Raw genomic sequence first — 15,381 nt, 5'->3', positions numbered from 1 at the left:
TACAGTGAGCTGAAAGAAAGGTATGAGAAGGCCTGCGGTGAGAAGATGACCCAACAAATAGTCAAGGAGTTACTTGCGCAGGAGTATGATGCGGTTCATGACAAAGTGCTGGAGCTGATTCAACGGGCGTCCAGGAGCCTTACACGACTTGATGAAATAGCTTTGAGACCAAACCCATTATCCACTCCAGCCTACATTGACCTCATGATTCTGGATGAAAAAAATGATGCGAAATCGGGCTTCCTGGAGCGAATTGATGCACTGAAGTCTCTAAAGGCTGAGTTACAGGAAAAAGTTGCGAAAGATGAGAAGTTGTCATCAGAGCTTTCGAAGGAAGATTCAGTGTCAATAAAACATGCTGCAGTGAAGCCTGAACAAATGTTTTCTAATGTGATGAATTGGTTCAAGCCCAAGAACTGATAAACATATCAGCTGTTCCCCAGTTGGGAAGTAGCTGTCAAACGGATAAACCCCGTTCTCAGTTCCTCTTTCTCCTTCCCCACCTGCCTACATCCTTACCCACCACAGCTTCAATGATACCCCAACCTCGCCCAGCCGGTGCCACACTGCTCGCTCCGGGTCAATCACCACTTGTACTGGCTTGTCATCCCAGTCCCACGCCGTTGCTTCATGACAGCACCAACGATCTATTCACGTCCCCTCCCATTCCACGTCTACTTCCCATCCCCCTTGGAAGGGTCAGCTGGATCAGAGCGCATATATCCTCAGTACACAGGGTGCCACGACTTCCACACCTTACCCACTCTCTCAATCACACACGCTCTCTGCACGGTCCAACAGCACATATAATCCTCCAGAGACATAGGAGGGGAAACATTCTCCCAGCTCTATCCCTCTCCTTAGTCTCAGTCAGAGTCTGACCCATGGGCTGTTGGGAGGTAAAATATGCACACACAGGATCAGCCGATAATTTGATCAGCCCCTCCAGCCTCAAGACAAGAGATAAAGTTCAGACCTCGCCTGGAGTCGCCACTGTGACAGTAAACACTCTGGGGAACTTCTCCAACTCACTGACACATATTCCCGGGCACGTTGAGATTTGGGGCTCACCAACAGCCTGAGAAGGACCATTAAAATGGAGCAAGATATCAGTGAGCTCCCTCCTTCACTCTCCGTGTGCTCACCACTCAGGGTTCAGCATCTTCCATGTCCTCGGCACCATCACCAGATGGACGATCGACCTTCACAATGGAGAACCAGCCTCAGGGAAAAGCCAACCAGATGCCCTCATCAGCACCTGAAACCATCTGCAATTGGGACCTTAAGGCACCAAACATCAATATAGAGTGGGTGACATCTACTCAATATCGCCATTTGAATGTGATTCAGGACAGATTCCATTGTGGTGTTTACAGGGGGCCAAGCAAACTGGTTAAGGGAAAACATTAGTTGGACCAGTGGACTACCCTTCCACAAACACGATGGACTGAATGGCCTTTTCCCGTGCTGTGGCTATCCCGGATTGCACCAGACCTGTTCTTAAGCTTTGAGTCCTACTTCACCTTGACGTGAGCTTCCGGTTCCATGTTTATTCCGTTACAGAGGTCTTGTTCTACCTCCGGGACAAGGGATAAAAGCATCGATGAAACTGAGGTGTAGGAAGGAATTGCAGATGTTGCTTTAAACCGAAGAAAGACACAAAGTGCTGGAGAAACTCAGCGGGACAGGCAGTATATCTGGAGTGGGGAATGGGTGACGTTTCGGGTCAAGATCCTTCTTCAGACTAGTCAGGGGAAAGGGAAATGAGACAGTGAAATGGAGAGATATAGAACAATAAATTAAAGATATTTAAATAAATGATGACGATAAAGGAAACAGGACATTATTAGTTGTTTGTTAGGAGAGAATAAAAACCTTGTGCGATCTGGGTTGGGGAGGGATGGAGAGAGAGAGGGAATACAGTGGTTATTTGAAGTTAGAGAAATCAATATTCATACCACTGCTGTAAGCTGCCCATGCAAAATATGAGATGCTGTTCCTCCAATTTGCTGTTCGCCTCACTCTGACAATGGAGGAGGCCTAGGAAGGAAAGGTCAGTGGGGGAAGGGAAGGAGAATTAAAGTGTTTAGCAAATTCAGGTACTGAGTAACGAGGATGAAAAATGAAATCTGATCCTCCTTATGAGTAGCCTCAGAGTCTTACCCTCATTAACAGGGAACATTGTGATGAATATATGGCTTAATCCAAAAAAAAGCTATTTTAATAATTAACTATTATAGATGTGCTGGGTTTGATTAATAAACCGTGTGTGCAAACTTTGATGATTCGTTGGGAAGTTCGGTTCTTGTTCTGGGACAAATGAGTAGGCTCATCAGAAGCTACAATGAACAGACCCTATCGATTATTGATCAGGATATCTGACAACTGGGAGACAGAACAAAGTAAGTGTCCAGCAGGGAATACCAGTAAGGGAAAAGTAACGAGAAGACGGCGATAGAAAGAGTGACAACAGAAGAAGAAACAGTTGATGAAATGGAGAAGGGTAAACGACACAACGGAGGAGGGAATTCGACAGGAATAGAGGGAAAGGAGTCAGAGAGAAAGAGACGTCGGTACCACACGCGTCAGGGAATGGGAGAAACATTAGGGGAAGAGGGAAGTGTTGGAGAGGAGGAGAGATGATGGAGAGAGACGACGAGAGGGAGAGAGGTGACAGAAAAGAGGCAGAGCCACTGGGGAGAGAGGAACGCGAACGTGATGAAAGGAAATGAGCGCAGTCAAAAACAGAGAGCGGCAATGGAGAGGAGCAGAGAAAGTGGTAGAGAGATCACGGGGGGGGGGGGGGTGAGGTGATCGAGAGAGTCAGGGATGTGATGACGCTAACAGAGGAGGAGAACGGCAACATGAAGTGGGGCAATGGGAGAGGTGACAGAGAGTGGGGCAATGGGAGAGGTGACAGAGAGTGGGGAAATGGGAGAGGTGACAATGGGGCAATGGGAGAGGTGACAGTGGGGCAATGGGAGAGGTGACAGAGTGGGGAAATGGGAGAGGTGCCGATGGAGTCAAAAGAGGGAAACAGAAGATGTAGTACAGACCCGAACTACAAATTTCTTCCAGAACCAAGTAATCTCTTCCCCTGATTTACTTTGTAGTTGTGCAGTAATCAAATAATAAATGATTCATAAAATGAAATAAAATGCTTGACGCTCTCAATACCAGTGTCTGGTTGTTGATTCCTCTCCACTAGCAAAATAAATCATGTGATTTCTCGGAAGTACTACATTACATGAAAATTATGATGAAAATAGCTGTAAATTAAGCAGCCAGTTATCACAATCTCCAGATGAAACAGAGTTGTGAAATAGGCTGGTGAAAACAGGGATAATATGATTCAATGAAAGGCAAAGGACCAGTGGGGGTCGTGATGATATTATTGAAAAAGAACCAGGTGGAGAGATGCAGAGGGTAGTTGGAGAATAATCGCCCCTCGGGTAACCGGTTCCTACTCATGTTTACATAAGGGCTAGGATAACAGAGAATGTGTGCACACTGTCCATGGAAACATAGAAACACAGAAACATAGAAAATAGGTGCAGGAGTAGGCCATTCGGCCCTTCGAGCCTGCACCACCATTCAATATGATCATGGCTGATCATCCAACTCAGTATCCTGTACCTGCCTTCTCTCCATACCCCCTAATTCCTTTCGCCACAAGGGCCACATATAACTCCCTCTTAAATATAGCCAACGAACTGGCCTCAACTACCTTCTGTAGCAGTGAATTCCACAGATTCACTACTCTCTGTGTGAAAAATGATTTTCTCATCTCGGTCCTAAAATACTTCCCCCTTAACCTTAAACTGTGACCCCTTGTTCTGGACTTCCCCAACATCGGAACAGTCTTCCTGCATCCAGCCTGTCCAACCCTTTAAGAATTTTGTAAGTTTCTATAAGATCCCCCCTCAATCTTCTAAATTCCAGCGAGTACAAGCCAAGTCTATCCAGTCTTTCTTCATATGTAAGTCCTGCCATCCCAGGAATCAGTCTGTTGAACCTTCTCTGTACTCTCTCTATGGCAAGAATGTATTTCCTCAGATTAGGAGACCAAAACTGAATGCAATACTCCAGGTGTGGCCTCACCAAGACCCTGTACAACTGCAGTAGAACCTCCCTGCTCTTATACTCAAATCCTTTTGCTATGAATGCTAACATGCCATTCGCTTTCTTCACTGCCTGCTGCACCTGCATGTCTACTTTCAATGACTGGTGTACCATGACACCCAGGTCTCGTTGCATATCCCCTTTTCCCAATCGGCAATGGAACATGCGACCATTCGAGTACAGGGCGACAACAGGAATGAAGCAGCGACAGAGGTTGGCATGATCGAGGGATCATGCCACCCTCTGAGACAGGTAGCAGAGACACGTAGCAACTGCACCATGTGGAAAAAAAGGAATGACAGATGATGGAATCATGAGCACAACACAACGTGCTGAAGTAACTCAACGGGTCAGGCAGCATCCAAAGAAGAATGCTGACGCGAAACGTCGCCCATCCATGTTCTCCAGACCGGCTGCCTGACCCGCTGAGTTACTCCAGCTCTGTGTGTTTTATTTAAGGTAAACCCTTCTGGGATAGAGAAGAACTTGGAATAAGAAGGAAATTATCAACCTGTTATGTCCACGTAAACACTAATGGCCAGGAAGAGTGTTCCACTGAGGGATTGCGAATAATTTAAGGCAACATTAGAAAGCTAAACCTCCAATTTGATAGCCCCTGGGTTTTCACAGGAGCCAATTGCAAATTGTTAGAGCATTGAATTTAAGGCTGGGTAAATAAACATGTAGCACATGTGGAAGGTGTGGAACGTCTGGATATTAAAGGCATTATGTGGAACTTCTGGATATTAAAGACATTATGTGGAACGCCTGGATATTAAAGGCGACCATGATCTGGGTGGACAGAGTAGGGTCGACTCCAACGACTAATAGTTTATAGAGTAGAAGGAAGGAACTGCAGATGCTGGTCTACATAAAAAGATACAAAGTGCTGGAGTAATTTAGTGGGTCAGGCAGTTTCTCTGGAGAACACGGATAGGCAATGTTGTCGGGTCGCGACCATTCTTCAAACTCACAATGACTGACAATTTATTATGTTTCACAGTTTTACAGGCCACTGTGTTATTTAGATTGAATTTATCTTGCTTTCAGGTTCACTGAATCCCTCGCGAGTCTCATGCTCCGAGTTTCCCGCTGCCTTTGGCCTCTGTTCGGACCAACATCAGTCGCGGGGGGTTCAGTGTCCTGGCTCCCGGACGTGGAAGCTGGAAGTGGTCGAGTGGTCATGTGCATGAAGCAGGGTGGGAAGAAGTGTAGTCGACATAATTGTGGGAGTCCATGGGTGTGTAATAGACCTGAATCGATAGTCTATCTCCTGTGATGGAGACGGTGGGTTTAAGAAAGGGGAGGGAGGTGTCGGAAATGTTCTAAGTAAACTCGAGGGCTGGATAAAAATTTGTAGAAGAAACATAGAACAAATAGATGGAGGAGTAGGCCATTCGGCCCTTCGAGCCAGCATCGCCATTCAATGTGATCATGGCTGATCATCTAAAATCAGTACCCGTTCCAGCGTTCTCCCCATATCCGTTGATTCCGTTAGCCCTAAGAGCCACAACTAGCTCTCTCCTGGATATACTGTATCCGGTGAATTGCCCTCCTCTTCCTTCTGTGGCAGAGTATTCCACAGATTCACAACCCTCTGGGTGAATATATATTTCCTCATCTCAGTCCTAAATCGCCTACGTCTTATTCTTAAACTGTGATCTCTGGTTCCGGACTCCCCCAACATTGGGAACATTTTTCCTGCATCTAGCCTGTCCAATCCCAAAATTATGTTATATGTTTCTATAAGATCCCATCTCAACCTTCTAAATTCAAATGAATACAAGCCCAGTCAATCCATGCTTTCATATTATGTCAGTCCCGCCATCCCGGGAATTAACCTGGTGAACCTACGCTGCACTCCCTCAATGGCAAGATTGTCCTTTCTCAAATTGGGAGACCAAAACTCCACACAATACTAAAGGTGTGGTCTCACCAGGGACCTGTACAACTGCAGTTAGACCTCCTGTCTCCTATACTCAAATCCTCTCGCTATAGCCAACATGCCATTTGCTTTCTTCACTGCCTGCTGTACCTACATGCTTACTTTCAGTGACTGATGTACAAGGACCCCCAGATTCGTTGCATCTCTCCTTTTCCTGATTTGATACCATTCAGATAATAATATGCCTACTTGTTCTTGCCACCAAAGTAGATAACCTCACATTGATCCACATTGTACTGTATCTGCCATGTATCACCCAATCTATCCAATGCACCTTGCAGCCTCATAGCATCCTCTTCGCAGCTCACACTGCCACCCAGCTTTGTGTCATCCACAAACTTGGAGATATTACATTTAGCTCCATTTAAATGAAATGAATGAAGTCTATGGGTGCGGCATGGGTGCAGGAGGTATCACCGATGCAGTCATCAATGTAACGGAGATAGAGTTCGGCTGATATAACCATATAACCTTATAACAATTACAGCACGGAAACAGGTCATCTCGGCCCTACAAGTCCGTGACGAACAGTTTTTTCCCCTAGTCCCATCTACCTGCACTCAGACCATAACCCTCCATTTCTTTCCCATCTATATACCTATCCAATTTATTTTTAAATGATAAAATCGAACCTGCCTCCACCACTTCCACTGGAAGCTCATTCCACACAGCTACCACTCTCTGAGTAAAGAAGTTCCCCCTCATGTTACCCCTAAACGTCTGTCCCTTAATTCTGAAGTAATGTCCTCTTGTTTAGAAACATAGAAACATAGAAATTAGGTGCAGGAGTAGGCCATTCGGCCCTTCGAGCCTGCACCACCATTCAACATGATCATGGCTGATCATCCAACTCAGTATCCCGTACCTGCCTTCTCTCCATACCCTCTGATCCCCTTAGCCACAAGGGCCACATCTAACTCCCTCTTAAATATAGCCAATGAACTGGCCTCGACTACCCTCTGTGGCAGGGAGTTCCAGAGATTCACCACTCTCTGTGTGAAAAAAGTTCTTCTCATCTCGGTTTTAAAGGATTTCCCCCTTATCCTTAAACTGTGACCCCTTGTCCTGGACTTCCCCAACATCGGGAGCAATCTTACTGCATCTAGCCTGTCCAACCCCTTAAGAATTTTGTAAGTTTCTATAAGATCCCCTCTCAATCTCCTAAATTCTAGAGAGTATAAACCAAGTCTATCCAGTCTTTCTTCATAAGACAGTCCTGACATCCCAGGAATCAGTCTGGTTTGAATCTTCCCTACTCTCAATGGGAAAAGCTTATCCACGTCAACTCTGTCTATCCCTCTCATCATTTTAAAGACCTCTATCAAGTCTCCCCTTAACCTCCTGCGCTCCTAAGAATAAAGACCTAACTTATTCAACCTTTCTCTGTAACTTAGTTGCTGAAACCCAGGCAACATTCTAGTAAATATCCTCTGTACTCTCTCTATTTTGTTGACATCCTTCCTATAATTGGGCGACCAAAATTGTACACCATACTCCAGAATTGGTCTCACCAATGCCTTGTACAATTTTAACATTACATTCCAACTTCTATGCTTAATGTTCTGATTTATAAAGGCCAGCACACCAAAAGCTTTCTTTACCACCCTATCTACGTGAGATTGGCCCAGTGTGCGCCTGGAACAGGGGTTGTTGAACTTATCCTACAAAGAGGCCGGCATAACTGGGGCCCATGCGAGTGCCCATAGCTACGCCTTTGATTTTGAGGAAATGGGAAAAGTCGAATGAGTTGTCAAGGTTGAGGACCAGCTCCGCTAGGCGGAGGAGAGTGTTAGTAGTGGGAAATTGCGTGGTTCTGCGGTCGAGGAAGAAACGGAGGCTGTTCAAGCCGTCTTGGTGGGGGATGGAAGTGGAGTGACTGAACATCCATAATAAAGATGGGGGATTGGCGTGTGAGGTTTATTGGACATAGGTCGGGAGAGATTGGACCAGGGGGGGATCGGATGGACTCTATGTACGTGGAAATCATTTCAGTGGGACAGGAGTCGGCAGAAACAGTGGGTCTGCCAGGGCAGTTGTGTTTATGGATTTTGTGGAGAAGGTAAAACCGGGCCAATTGTTGCAGGTTCGGTCAGTGCTGAGAACTCGCTAAGAAATGTAAACGCAGTGTCAGCTTTCATTTGGGGAACTAGAACAAAAAAGCAAGCGTGTAATACTGAGGCTTTAAAACAGTTCTCTTCAACCTGAGCCGTACCGCCCACTAGTGGGTGATTTAAGCTTCCAGGTGGGCGGCAGAATAGCTACATGCAGTATTAAAAACATCCAACATATACACATTCAAATCTGTGAGAGAATGTATGTGAAAATAAAAAGATACTAACATTTTAGAAAAGTAATTGAATTATGTATTTAAAATGTTTATGCTGCATTAATCTTTAACCATGTAAATTATTGTAATGTTTAACCGCCACTATACCCCCCCCGGGAGCCGGAGGGGAGCCAGGCTGGAGCAGGCGCCGAGCCCCCTCCTTGCCGGCTGCGAGCCCGGCCCGACACTTCAGGCCGCGGCCGGACGGTGACGGCCCAGCGGCGGATCGGTGGTGCCGGAGACCCGCGCCCACTCTGGCTGTTGGTGGTCCGGCAGGGCGGCGCTGCTTCTCCGCGCTGGTTGTGGTCCAACCGCCAGCCACCGGAGAGACGGGACATCGGTACTCTCCTGCAGACACCCGCCCAATAAAAGCCCCTTTCCCGTTTCCCAATCCGTACCTCCTCTCTTCTACCATCTATCCCGTTGACCGCCGCTCCTTTGCGGGAATCGCTGTCCAGTGATTCCCGTCGTTGCATCGACTGTGGCCGGAGCTCTGGGTCTGTGGAGAATCGCACCTGCCCTCCCATGCCGCTGCATTGGAGCCGAGGGGGGCAAACGACAGTCACTGGAAAAGGCGAGAGGCGCAGCGGACGGTCACCGGCCCGCCGAGGTCGCTCAGGACCTGTGGAGATGCTGAAGGATTCGGCTCCCACTCATTGTGGGGGGAGGGCAGGTGCGATGCCCCACAGACCCGGAGCTCCGGACTCAGACGGTGCAGTGACGGAAATCACTGAGCAGCGGTTCCCGCAAAGGAGCGGCAGTCAACGGGATAGATGGCAGGAGAGAGGAGGCAGGGATTGGGGAAGTACAAACCTGTGCGGACCAACTGGCTGGAGTTTTTACGGACATTTTCAACCTCTCACTTCTGAGGTCTGAGGTTCCCACATGCTTTAAAAGGGCATCAATTATACCAGTGCCCAAGAAGAGCAAGGTGACGTGCCTCAATGACTTTCGACCAGTGGCACTGACGCCAGTGGTGATGAAGTGCTTTGAGAGGCTGATCATGGAGCAAATCAACTCCTACCTGGAGTTCTGCGCATCCCTCTGCAATTGGATCCTCGACTTCCTCATTCACAGACCACAGTCCGTTCGTATTGCTGGAAATGTGTCAGCCTCGATAACAATCAGCACAGGAGCACCTCAAGGCTGCGTGCTCAGCCCCCTGCTGTACTCACTCTATACTCATGACTGCGTAGCCAGACACAGTGCGAACTCCATCATCAAGTCCGCTGACGACACCACTGTTGTGGGACGTATCACTGATGGGGATGAGTCAGAGTATAAAAGAGAGATCGAGCAACTGTCCATATGGTGCCAGCGCAATAACCTGGCCCTCAACACCAGCAAAACCAAGGAACTGATTGTGGACTTTGGAAGGAGTTGCAGGGGAACCCACAGCCCTATTTATATATCGTTGAAAGGGTCAAGAGCTTCAAATTCCTGGGCGTGCACATCTCTGAAGACCTTTCCTAGTCCGAGAACACTAATGCAATTATCAAGAAAGCTCATCAGCGCCTCTACTTCCTGAGAAGATTACGGAGAGTCGGTTTGTCAAGGAAGACTCTCTCTAACTTCTACAGGTGCACAGTAGAGAGCATGCTGACCAGTTGCATCATGGCTTGGTTCGGCAACTTGAGCGCCCTGGAGAGGAAAAGACTACAAAAAGTAGTAAACACTGCCCAGTCTATCATCGGCTCTGACCTTCCTTCCATCGAGGGGATTTATCGCAGTCGCTGCCTCAAAAAGGCTGGCAGTATCATCAAAGACCCACACCATCCTGGCCACACACTTATCTCCCTGCTACCTTCAGGTAGAAGGTACAGGAGCCTGAAGACTGCAACATCCAGGTTCAGGAATAACTACTTCCCCACAGCCATCAGGCTATTAAACTTGGCTCGGACAAAACTCTGATTATTATTATCCCATTTTCTGTTATTTGCACTTAATCAGTTTATTTATTCATGTGTGTATATATTTATATTATGGTATATGGACACACTTATCTGTTTTGTAGTAAATGCCTACTATGTTCTGTGTGCTTAAGCAAAGCAAGAATTTCATTGTCCTATACAGGGACACATGACAATAAACTCACTTGAACTTGAACTTGAACTTGATCTGTGGGTCCTTGTTCATCAGTCACTGAAAGTAAGCATGCAGGTACAGCAGGCAGTGAAGAAAGCAAATGGCATGTTGGCCTCCATGACAAGAGGAGTTGAGTAAAGGAGCAAAGAGGTCCTTCTGCAGTTGTACATGGCCCTGGTGAGACACCTGGAGTATTGTGGGTGCGGTTTTGGTCTCCAAATTTGAGGAAGGACATTCTTGCTATTGAGGGAGTGCAGCGTAGGTTCACCAGGTTAATTCCCAGGATGGCGGGACTGTCATATGCTGAGAGAATGGAGCGGCTGGGCGTGCATGGGAAAAGGGGAAGTACAACGGGATCTGGGGGTACTTGTACATCAGTCTATGAAAGTAAGCATGCAGGTACAGCAGGCAGTGAAGAAAGCCAATGGCATGTTGGCCTTTATAACAAGAGGAAACGAATATAGGAGCAAAGAGGTCCTTCTGCAGGTCCAACACCCACGTTGCCGGGCAGCCGGTAGCCCCGCCCAGAAATTGCACAGACCACGCCTACTGACGTCACTGGTCAAGCCCCGCCCTCATTGACGAAGCCCCGCCTCTGCTGATCCAGGCCGGACACATGTACCGGTCACTCGCTGGTCTGTGAGGTACAGGTCAATAGTCTATAGACAATAGTTGCAGGAGTAGGCCATTAGGCCCTTCGAGCCAGCATCATCGTAAAACTTTTCCGAACCCTTTCAAGCTTGACAATATCTTTCCTATAACATTGTGTTCAGAACTGAACACCCCTTCAATGTGACCATGGCTGATCATCCCCAATCAGTACCCTGTTCCTGCCTTCACCCCATATCCCATGACTCAGATATTTTTAAGAGCTCTATCTAGCTCTCTCTTGAAAGCATCCAGAGAACCCATCTCCACCGCCCTCTGAGGCAGAGAATTCCTCAGACTCACTACTCTCTGTGAGAAAATGTGTTTCCTCGTCTCCGTTATAAATGACTTACTCCTTATTCTTAACTCTGTAGAAGGGTTTCGGCCCGAAACGTTGCCTATTTCCATCGCTCCGTAGATGCTGCTGCACTCGCTGAATTTTTCCAGCATTTTTGTCTACCTTCCTTATTCTTAAACTGTCGCCCCTGGTTCTGGACTCCCCCAACATAGGGAACATGTGTCCTGCCACTAGCGTGTCCAAACCTTTAACAATCTTATATGTTTCAATGAGAAACCCTCTCATCCTTCTAAACTCCCCAGCTGCTCCATTCTCTCAGCATATGACAGTCCCGCCATCCTGGGAATTAACCTTGTAAACCTACTCTGCACTCCCTCAATAGCAAGAATTCCTTCCTCAAATTAGGGGACCAAAACTGCACATAATACCCCAGGTGTGGTCTTACTCTGACTCTGTACAACTGCAGAAGGACGTCTTTGCTCCTATACAGTGGCTTGCAAAAGTTGTCATACCCCTTGAACTTTTCCACATTTTGTCATGTTACAACCACAAACGTAAATGTATTTTATTGGGATTTTATGTGATAGACCAACACAAAGTGGTACATAATTGTGAAGTGGAAGGAAAATGATACATGGTTTTCAAATTTGTTTTACAAATAAAAAACTGAAAATGCTCCGGGACTGGCTGTAGCGCCCAGGTCGGCTAGCTTGCCCCGGGACTGGCTGCGGTTCCCAGGTCGAGAAAAATAATTGAAAAAAATACGCCTGCTGACCGGATGATTTCCGACCCATATCCTAGGGTGCCCCCTTCCCCCACTACCCCCCGGGATCAGGGGGTGGGGATCAGTGTGGGGGTGGGGGTCAGTGTGTGGGGGTCAGTGCGTGGGGGTGGGGGTCAGTGTGGGGGGGTCAGTGTGTGGGGGTCAGTGTGGGGGGGTCAGTGTGTGGGGGTCAGTGTGGGGGGGTCAGTGTGTGGGGGTCAGTGTGTGGGAGTCGGTGTGTGGGTGTGGGGGTCAGTGTGTGGGAGTCATGGTCCGTGTGTGGGGGTCAGTGTGATGGTGTGTGGGTCAGTGTGTGGGGGTGGGGCTCAGTGTGTGGGAATCAATGTGTGGGGGGTCAGTGTGTGGGGGGTCAGTGTGTGGGGATCAGTGTGTGGGGATCAGTGTGTGAGGGTCAGTGTGTGGGGATCAGTGTGTGGGGGGTCAGTGTGTGGGGGGTCAGTGTGTGGGGATCAGTGTGTGGGGGTGGGGGTCAGTGTGTGGGGGGTCAGTGTGTGGGGGTCAGTGTGTGGGGATCAGTGTGTGGGGGTGGGGGTCAGTGTGTGGGGATCAGTGTCGGAGGTTGGTATACGCCCCTAGTAACGTTACTCCCCACCCTGACCACAGGTCCATGTGAACAGGCCCACTTTCCACTGTTCCTCTTCCCCCCACCCCTCCACCCTCCTCACTGAATACAAAGCCATTTATAAAGCAATGCCATGCTTTATCCTGCCCCCCCCCCCCCCCACACACACTCACACACGCACATACTCACACACGCACAAGCACACAAACCTCTCCATGTTGTCCACAGATGCTGCCTGACCCACTGAGTTACTCCAGCACTCTGTGAAACGTCACCTATCCACGTTCTCCACAGATGCTGCCTGACCCGCTGAGTTACTCCAGCACTCTGTGAAACGTCACCTATCCACGTTCTCCACAGATGCTGCCTGACCCGCTGAGTTACTCCAGCACTTTGTGAAACGTCACCTATCCACGTTCTCCACAGATGCTGCCTGACCCGCTGAGTTACTCCAGCACTTTGTGAAACGTCACCTATCCATGTTCTCCACAGATGCTGCCTGACCCGCTGAGTTACTCCAGCACTCTGTGAAACGTCACCTATCCATGTTCTCCACAGATGCTGCCTGACCCGCTGAGTTACTCCAGCACTCTGTGAAACGTCACCTATCCACGTTCTCCACAAATGCTGCCTGACCCGCTGAGTTACTCCAGCACTGTGTCTTCTCTTTTGGTCAGTGTTGGTTTGAGCTGCTGGGTTTGGACTGAGTGCTTGTGTTCTCCCCACAGGTCAACATGTTGATTGCTATTGCCAAAACCAACCGCTCGGCGGCAAAGACAGCCATGAACCATCATTCATCACGGAGCCACAGTGTCTTCCAGCTGCACATGGAAGGTGTGAACTCAGCCAACGGCCTGGTGTGTAAATGTGAGTAATTGCACCATTGTGAGCGGCTGACACCGACATGCAGGGCACCCTGGCCCAGTGTGGCTGCCGTCCTGTCTGTGTCTGTGTCTGTGTCTGTGTCTGGCCGGGGACACAGACAGGACGACAGCCACACTGGGGACACAGACAGAACTACCGGTGGCGCCATGGAGCAGTAAGAGGCGCTCCGCTCCGTAAAATACCTGGAAAGAAAATCGGACCAACTGAAAAATACTTACCGGCAGATGCCAGACGTGACGTAAGTGTCGTCATCAGAAATCGACGTATACCGACTGGATATCGGTATTTTTAAATGAGTAATCGGATTCTGCCGACTCTACCTCAGAATAGACAAAGAACCCGACTGCAGCTTCTTCAAGAGCAAGAGAAAGTAACCTCCGAAGAATCTGGGGGAGAATCTGAGGAAGAATTACTTATTTCTAATATGGAAGAGCAAATACAAGAACAAGAACAATCGTTAAGACGGGCTATGGCAAAAGACTTTGGAGATATTCTGACTGATAAGCTGGGAAAGCTAGAAACAAGACTGGATGTCGGAAATAAAGACATTTGCGGAGAAATTGACATTCTACAAGTTCGCATCGAAGAGGTAAACACTGTTTTGAAAGGAGAAATCAAACGGGTTGAAGAAGATCTCAGCAGAAAGTTGGATCCCATTCTCCTCACTTCAAAGAAACAAAACAATGCTATATTAGAGAACTCGATGCTACTAATACGGACATTTCTGACACAACGCACAGACTGAAGGAAGATCTAGACCGTGTTTCTGGGCAACTGGCCAGAATGACTAACAAATGCCTAGATCTTGAAGCCCGGTCCAGACGCCAAAACTTAAGAATTGTTGGAGTGAAGGAAGGGAAGGAAAGTGGAAAAGACTCTCGGATCTTCACTGCCAACTTACTTCGACAGGTATTTAATCTGCCTGAGAGACCTAAAATTGATCAAGCACATTGAGTCCATAGAGCCCGATCAAGTGGTGGAGCCCCACCAAGACAAATTATTCTTAAAACTACACGACATAGCAGTTCTTGAAGAGATCATGAAGAAAGTGACAAGCGCAGGAACCCTGATGTTTGAAGGAGAAAATATAAGAATCTTTAGAGACTATCCAGCAGAGGTGGTCAAGAAGCGAGCTCTCTTCACCAAGACACGTCTTATTCTCAGAGACAACCCAGGCCTGAGATATGGAATAATGTATCCTGCCAAATTAAGGGTCACATACGGAGGATCGGAGCGTTTCTTTATCGACCCAGAAGATGCATTTAAATATGCGCAAGAGGACCTAAAGGGATAAGTAGATAAGAAATAATTGACATAGCTCTGTTTGATTAGTAGGTCTATGCCCTACTGAACCTTCACTGAACCTGTTTGTTAAATCGTGTGTTTAACGTACACCTTTTACAATAAGGGGTAGACTGATATAATCTGTTTTTTCATATAAACATATATATGTAAACCTGCAAATAAGATGGCCCACAGGTTCACAGGCGTTTGAGTCTAGACATACTTATCAGATAGATTGGAATGTAAGCGGGTAGATTGTTCAAGATCCCCGTGTTTATGAGGAGAATGTTCAAGATCTTTGAACTGCTCAGCATTGAAACCAATTTAAACGTATGATGACGATACAATACACAAACAAATTATATAACTAAAGGGATTATTATCACATAAAATACTAACAAACGTACTAAACCGATTATTTTAACCTAATACCTAATACTAA

The 15,381-nt window shown here is 47.5% G+C and overlaps 1 long non-coding RNA gene across 1 annotated transcript; it reads left to right on the top strand.

Annotated features, from left to right (window-relative positions):
- Positions 1-957: 957 nt before the first annotated feature.
- Positions 958-15,050, top strand: LOC116989988. Its single transcript, XR_004416373.1, has 3 exons — positions 958-968; positions 5,330-5,331; positions 14,933-15,050. It is a non-coding gene; the product is annotated as an uncharacterized LOC116989988 (long non-coding RNA).
- The last annotated feature ends 331 nt before the right edge of the window (positions 15,051-15,381 follow it).

This window comes from Amblyraja radiata, chromosome 30, assembly GCF_010909765.2.
Source record: "Amblyraja radiata isolate CabotCenter1 chromosome 30, sAmbRad1.1.pri, whole genome shotgun sequence".
In the NCBI taxonomy this organism is placed as follows: Eukaryota; Metazoa; Chordata; class Chondrichthyes; order Rajiformes; family Rajidae; genus Amblyraja; species Amblyraja radiata.
The sequence above is the reverse complement of the archived record's forward strand: the minus strand, read 5'-3'. Positions and strand labels throughout refer to the sequence as shown.